Genomic DNA, 8,324 nt, shown 5'->3' on the forward strand with positions numbered 1-8,324 from the left:
TCTGGCATTGGAGTCCAGTCAACATAAAGACTTAATGACCTAATTTACCTTTCTGGTTGCCTTAACTAGAAGAACACGGGTTGCCTCTCCATGAGCCTCTTGGCCATTTTTTGGGACACATAGGTTCTTGTACTTTGCCATGACACCTTGTCCAATAAATGTATCGTTATTCTATATGAAAAACAAACTCTTGTTGAAAATATGAAAATATTATTCTATATGAAAAACAAACTCAAAGTTGAAAATGAAGCTCCAAAATTTGTTCTGTTTTATTCTTTTAGTTTCTCGCTGTCTTCTGATCCCCCCTTAACTCCTCACTTTACCAAAGCACTGAAAAATCTTCCAAAAAGCTACAATGTAAGCACCAAGGCTGCCTACAGACTTATCATAGAAAAATTTGGCACTCATTTTATCACCCAAGCCAAGGTGGGTGGCACACTCGAGAGGTGACGGCCATCAGAACCTGTGAAGTGACCATGGATGGTCTTTCATTAGATGAAGTTAAGGATTGCCTCAATGCTGAAGCTGAGATTGCGGCATCCACAATAGACAAGGAAGGAAAATTGATTTCTACAATTGATCACTGCAAACAAAAAGCAAACAAGGCCAACTATGGAGACAGCTTTCACCAAACATTGAAAGAACGGATCTGGGAGGTAAGTTATGAGACTTTTTACTTTGAAATAGTTGGGGGATCCATAGCAACATCTAAATCATGTTGTTAAGTACCTGCACATTATATAGTGAAATGTTTAAAGATTCCCCTCAAAATGATGGGGATCATGTGTTTCTGATGAAGGGTTATGGTAATCCTACAGCATGCAAAGACAGTTTAGACTATTGTTTCTCATCCAGGGTTCCTCCAGAGGTTGCTGAGGGTTCCTTGAGCAATTTGTGCCTTTCAAGTCAATTTACGTGACTCCATTGATATTTTTGGCTATCTGTAATGTTGACATGCTTCCCATTGGCCAGCAATGTAAGAGGAATTCTTCCCATTGACCCCCGCACTAATATACTGTGAGCTGTGGATATATTAATTAGAAGAAGAGGTTCCCTGAAGACCTAAAAAGGAATTTCATGGGGTCCCCTCCCATGATAATAAAACACTGGTTTAGACAAATATGTATTTCCATCCTTGTGGTTTGGATAACCCCCAGCACAAAGCACTCCATTGTACAAAGCACTATCAGGACAAGAAGAACAGTTCCTTCCGAGGTGATATCTGACCTTACCTTAAACAGTTAGTTCCTGGCCCAATCTCCTCCATGTCCTATTGTTCTCCCAGACAATAAGCTTCTGGGTCCACCAAATCTCTGATTACATGATAGTTCCCAACAGCAATGAAATGGCGTTGGTTTGTAATAGTTCTGCAAGAAACAATGCTTCACATACTTCCAATTAAAATGAACAAGTCCCTATCCCAGTTCTTTTGCTGTCCACAGGTGCTGGCCCATATGGATTGCAGATTGGTACACGGAACTCTCCAACACATTTCAAACCTCACCATCCGCTTCATCAGGGGATAAAAAACCTCTGATGACAACCTGAGACCCCTTTGAATTTTTCTGTTAGAAGATACCGAGAATTACAAACAATTCAGAAATGTTTCTTTAAATTTGCAGGTAAAAGGAGGAAAAGCAACATTCGATCTGCTTTCAGCTGTACAAGGTAAAAAGGAAGTCTTTGAAAACTGGATGGAAAGCCTGAAAACTGATCCAGGCCTCGTGTCCTACTCCCTGGAACCCATTCACAACCTTGTGAGATTGAAAGGTCCTCAGAAAGAGAACCTAAAACTTGCGGTAGAGACTTACATCAAGGACATGGCTGTGAGAGAGAATTGTTCATGTTCCGCTCCCTCTTTCACCAGTCCTGTAGAGGACTGTCCCTGCATTTGTCCGGCCACTCAATACACAGATTCTAATTGTTGTCCATCACAAAGAGGAATCGGCAAACTCCACATAACTATTAAGTCTGCCACGGGTCTGCGTGGTGACAGGTTTTCAAAGACGGATGGTTATGTGAAATTTGGGTTTGATTCTGATAATAGAGCAACCAGAACCATCTGGAATAATAATCACCCCCCAGTGGAATGAAACCTTTAACTTTGACTTTGTAGAATTGGGTGCAAAGAAAACATACACCATTGAAGTGTGGGATGAGGATAATAAGTATGATTATGATCTTCTTGGAAAGTGTGAGCAACCTCTGATTTCAGGAAAGTGGTCTGAAACCTGTTACCTGAAACACGGAAGCCTTAGCTATTCCATAAGTGTCATCTGTTCCTCTTACCTCCATGGTCCCTACTGTAAGGATTACAGCCCGGTCCCACCAAAATAATTCTGTTGTTCAGTATATTCTTTAATATTAACAAATCGCTTTCTATATCAATGCTACAACCTAAGTATTTCAAGGATTGCTTGCACTTGCTATGCTAAATATGAAACATTTTTGCTTCCCTATGACTAGCTGAGTCAATATCGAGTATCAAACATTGCAGTTCACATCATAGTGCTATCTAAAATTACTCAGATTGGTAAATTCAGATATTTTTTCATTTACTGAACTACTTGACTTACACACCTATGTAATTATAGACTTTACATAGGTTGCATCTCTCTTCGCCTCCCATTGATTCTGATTCAGTGGTTTCACTTGGTCGGTCTTCATATCTTTAGTCTATAGGCTGATTGCCATAAGTCTTACTCTAGTATTTTGTCTTCCCCAGTCTAAAGCTTCCATCTTGCAAATTGCCAATCAGTTTTTTTTACAGGGAAAGGTCTGACATCTATACACCTATACACCTATGCATCTATGTGCATGGTCAAAACTCTTTATATCTTTTACCATTCTAACATTTATTTGTAACCAACTCTCAAATAGAAGAATAAACTGTCACAGGTCAGAATAATTTTTGGAACGTTTGGGCTACCATATCAACATGACTGCAACAGATGATCTCCATCACGAGTGGTCCCAATATTTGGTGCAGCAACGTCTATATTAAGGAAGAGATAGCCTGGGGGAATTTATTGATCCTCCTGTCTGTGGCCAGGTCACTTTCTCTGGTAGAAATCTTTCTAAAATAAGTTTATTGCTGGAAGTAATTGACATTCAAATCCAAAAATGTATCTGAAAGGTTTGGCAATCCAGCTGGGTGTATTGTATGCAACAATTATTGTTTTGCTTCCCGTTGATTTATATTTAGAAAAAAACAGCAGCTTAATAAATATATTTTAAAAAAATGTCCAGTTGTGTTTCTATGGAATTTCTACTCCAGTATTCATAACTGTGCTGTAAACCTAAATAAACCTAAATTAATATACAGCCTAAAGTGAATCATAGCAAAAGTATTGGAGTGTATTGAAAGAACAACTGATACAGGACATAGTACAAGGACAGGGGACAGCGAAATGGTCCGGGACACAATACATAGACGGGAATGGTACAGGATACAGTACAGGGACATGGGAAATGGGCAGCGCCAAATTGATTTGATATTTTTGAATTAATTTGGACAGAGACCAATGGTATTAAAATTTGTATTCTCACATCCATTTGGTTGATGGCCTCTGTAGGATCATGTACCGGTCATTCAGTGCATGCCGAGTGAGCTGATCGCTTGATTCTCAAGCAAATTACATATTGTATTACTAAATACATTTTGTCTGTTCACTTACTAATGTGAATTATCATCTTGCAAGGAAATCAATTAATAATATTAAGACCAATGGATTCTAGTGGAATGCCAATCCCACAATAATATATCAAAGAAAAGAAAATTAACAATCTGGGATTTTTAGGACTAGTAATAAAATACCAATATTAAAAAAACAGATCATCTCTATTTACATCATAGGATAGAATCGATCCAAAGATTAAAAATGAAAATTAAAGTCACATTAAAGTTGCAAAAAGAAAACAACGTACTTTTTTTTTTTACCGAAGGTCCCCACTACTTATAATAGCCAATCTAGGCTAGTATTTGCTACAATGTATTAGATCGAATAATGGAATCACAACTCAACGCGTTTCACAGCAAACTAAGGAACTGCTTCTTCAGGAGAATAAGGACCAGGTGACCTGGAAGAGTCCTGATTGTGCCAAACTTTTTCCATTTTAGAATTATGGAGGTCGCTGTTTTCTTGTGGACCTTTAGTGCAGCACAAAGGTTTTGGAGCCTTCCTTAAATATGTGCTTTGTAACAATCCTGTCTCTGAGCTCTGCAGGTTGTTCCTTGGACCCCATTGTTGGTTTTTCCTCCAAGCTCAGCTATGAGGCCTTCTATACAGAGGCGGCACCTTCCCAAATCATGTCCAATCCATTCACCACAGGGCGGCACCGATTAAGGTGCAGAAACATCTCAGCAGAGATCAAGTGCAATGGTAGGCAATTGGACTTGCAAGGGATAATTCACTAAAAATGCCCAATCTTGAAAATCAACTCCAAAATATCAAACAGGAACATAAGTTTATTTAAATACGATACATTTTATACAAAACAAATGACAAGCTGAGTCAAGGTGAGTAACATTCATCAATTGGTAAATTTCATGATTCAGCGATAAATGTGATTCACTGCGGTGAATCGTCACTAAATAACAAAAGCCCCACACGTCTCACATGTATACTGCCTACTGCTTACTGGCAATACTGCGGGCGTGCCCGGCTAAGAGAGTGCTAATAATCGGGACCATGGTGAGGACGCTACAATAAACTCTTCCTCCATCAGTTCTAACCACAGACATGTGTCACATCAGAGCCTGATCGAGTGTAGAATAATAACTATTACACGGGATCTAAATCCAGTCTAATAACTTCCTTAAAATATTTACTATCACAAGTTTATATGTCGATTGTCTTATGTTTTATTTATCATTCTGCTGTAACATGAAGAACAGTTTGTAGTAATGGTAAAAAAACAGAACTAAAACAAAACAGCACGAGCTGAATTTGCTTTCAGTGGTTTAATATTTCCCCTTTATGTTTTTAAATATCATTTTTATTGCATACAAATTATTGCAATAAAATAATGAACTTTCCACTTAATTGGACCAGAGGATTTCAAAACTCAGATGCCAAGTGTAAGGACCTGGTCAGTACTAGTATTCTGCAGACACCAGTCCCCCAATCTAATGCCGCAGTCTTCACCGATAGCATCCCCCGCTCAGCCTCGGGAGACTAGTTGGGTCTCCAAGCACTCGGTTGCCCCCAGGAATTAATGCAAAGGAGCCCACAGATACAGAGTACAGAATTATCAGGAGTCGGGGTCACTAGCAAAGGTTGGTTTAGGCAAAGTTTAAATGGAATGACCGAAACAGGCAAAAGTCAACAAAAGTGAACACTCAAACTCACTCTACCACAGGTAAGCCCAGCAAACTCAATAACAGCCCCTGGTGACTGGGAGCAGAGAGGCTATAAAGTCTCAGCAGCCAATAGTAGCGCAGGACAGGAGCTGATCAGCCTCTAGAATCTCCTTTAGCTGTGCACAGCCTAACAATGGATGCCGGGGATGCCAAAAATCCATCACATAGCACAACTAAAGGGAAGCAGGGGCTGCAGCTATCTTAGTTCTCCTGGCTGCTGCTAATGACATCGCTGGGCAGAGCAAACAGTGTTTATTACTGCAATGACACACAGCACGGAGTTGTCGGCCAGATACTCTCCTGACACCAATTGGCGTATAATGTGTTTGTATAAAAAAAAAAAAAACATGTTTTTGATGCAATGAACTTTTTCACACATTTCTATTTTCTCTTTCTTGATCATATTCCTTTCTTTTTCTTGTCCATTTACCTCACTATTTGTTTTTGATAAGTCTGTTGTACAACAAATGTTCATTGATTGCTTTATTCTTCTTAATTGTTACAGACTTTGTATTTTATTGAAAATTCTAATAAAAATTATTTAAACATAAATATTATTTTTATTGAAGGAATATGGTATAGATAGGGATCAGATGTGGCTACAAGAGCAAATACAGATATCAAAATCAGAATAAAGTACATGCAAAAAATACAAGCAACCCAAAGGCAATAAGAATATAGCAATGTCATAAAAAGCCAATATATTTGGTTTCCAATAACATAAGAAAGAAATGTCCGTTCTATGAGCACATACACAGAGTATAACTTGGAGATATACGTTTTTGTGAAAAAGAAAGGAAATGAGAGAAAAAAGGTCAGGGTAGAGTGGGAAAAGGAAAGGGGGGATAAGACGAAGAGAAGAAAAGGGAAAGGACATAGGAAGAAAGCGAAGAAGTCTATGGCTACAGAGCTGTGATAGACAGTAGATGTTACGTGAAGGTTTCTCACCATGAAAGAAAATGGTTAGGGTCAGGAAAGTAAGGAGATATTCCAGAGGGCAAAGTGTATCTATCATGCCATGGGGCAGAAAGCCACGATTACCCCATCTAGTTGAGCTGGGAAAAGTGTTACATGAAAGGCATCTAGAGGTATGTAGATTTTGGACTGGTTAAGCCACAGTTGGCGGAATTGGAAAGCCAATTAGTTAGAATGCATTTTTAGCAGCTATCAAACATAAGTGGCTAAGTGTATCGGGGTGTCGATGGATTGATTGGGGTGAATAGCTGAAAGTTAGCTATTATTGGGGGAAGTAATAGTATTCATAAAGCCAAATGTAGAGTCTCAGAAATTGAGTATATAAGTCACTAAATGATTCAGAGAATTAGGGACAAGCAGTTAGATGTTGTGAGCTAGTCCGGGTGGGGTTGGCAGTGATATAAAATACATAATATAAAGCAATATTAAATGTATAAAATGCTCTTTATATTATTTTAAGTTGAATTTTCAGACAATGCTCGCTGATTATGGCCTTAAGGATTCCTGCCCAACCCTGTCTAACCAGATCCAAGGTGTCAGCTGGAGAAAGATTCCATCAACCTAATGAATGTTCTGTTCCCCCATGACTGTCCCAGTCCTATAAACCTCCTGTCAGATGGGGACCATCGGTAGCCATTTTCAGGTTTCTTCGGAGATGATCGATAGGGTTCATGTCTGGACTCTGGCTGGGCCACTCTAGGACATTCACAGAGTTGTCCCCAAACCACTTTCGTTAGGTCTTCGTTATGTGTGCTTCGGGTCATTCTTATGTTTGTAGGTGAACCTTCAATCCAATCTGAGGTCTTGAGCTCTTTGGAGGTTTTTTGGAGTCTCCCAGTCCCTGCAGCTAAAAAACACCACTGTGACATAATGCTGCCACCACCATGCTTCACTGTTGGGATGGTATTGGGTAGGTAATGAGCGTTGCCAGTTCAATCTTTATTTCATCAGATTAGAGAATGTTGTTCCCACAATCTGAGAGTCCTTCAGGGGATTTTTTCCAAACCGGGGGTGGTAGGAGAGGCTTCCTTCTAATCACTCTGTCTGTGATCCATAAAGGAATGTCTTGCACAGAGCCCTGACGTCAACCCTACTAAACACCTTTTGGATAAATTAGAAGACCCATTGTGAACCGGGCCTTTTCACCCAGCATCAGTACGTCTACTGATAACGGAATTACCCTTCCCTACTTTTTCCAAAACTAAACTAAACAATAAAGCTTTGATTACATTTACAATTTGTTCATTTTTCAATAGGCAATAAAGTTTGATTTACATCTGAAGTGTATTCATCAATTTGGATTAGTATCTGTGAAACAAATAAAATGTCATAGTTACAGATCCTAAATTATTGCTCCTAGGTTTAATAGGTTATAATTTTTTTATTGTGTGTAACCTGATTTGAATAGACAACATACAACACGTACATATAACCGGCTTCTTCTTCTCATCACTCTATATTCCCGTAGTTGGTCATCTCGCTACTAAACACATACAGAAACTATCACAATATCACTTGATACTTCCTCTGTTCTGGGTCAGATTCTGTGAAAATATCACACACAACCACAAATTATCATTCTATTAATCTGTGTATAACATGGAAGATATAAAGAGAATCAACAGAATCAACAGAATGTCCATTAATGGGCAGGACGGGATATTAACGTTAAAATAATACAGAATTACGGTCAGGAAAATAGGAGAAAATCGTGGTAGTAATTCCGCAAAACAATAAAAAGCAGGGACATTGCAAGGGTCCAAAAACATTTGGAATACCTAGATTAAAATAGTGTGTGCTGGGTAAAACAATAAAATGAACAGGGACATTCAAACTCGTTACTCATTAATCTCTATTACTAATTTTACAAAACCTTATTATTGAGCAATTCTACGTATTCAAAAATATTCAACATATACACGGAGCAGCAGTGCAAAAAGGATAAAGCCATATCAATACCTGTCCCTCATAAAAGATCACAATATTA

General features: G+C 38.7%; 1 pseudogene; it reads left to right on the top strand.

Annotated features, from left to right (window-relative positions):
• LOC140334844 (perforin-1-like) overlaps nucleotides 1-2,789 on the top strand; it is a 5,051-nt pseudogene extending 2,262 nt beyond the window's left edge.
• The last annotated feature ends 5,535 nt before the right edge of the window (nucleotides 2,790-8,324 follow it).

This window comes from Pyxicephalus adspersus, chromosome 7 (genome assembly GCF_032062135.1).
Source record: "Pyxicephalus adspersus chromosome 7, UCB_Pads_2.0, whole genome shotgun sequence".
NCBI classification, from domain to species: domain Eukaryota; kingdom Metazoa; phylum Chordata; class Amphibia; order Anura; family Pyxicephalidae; genus Pyxicephalus; species Pyxicephalus adspersus.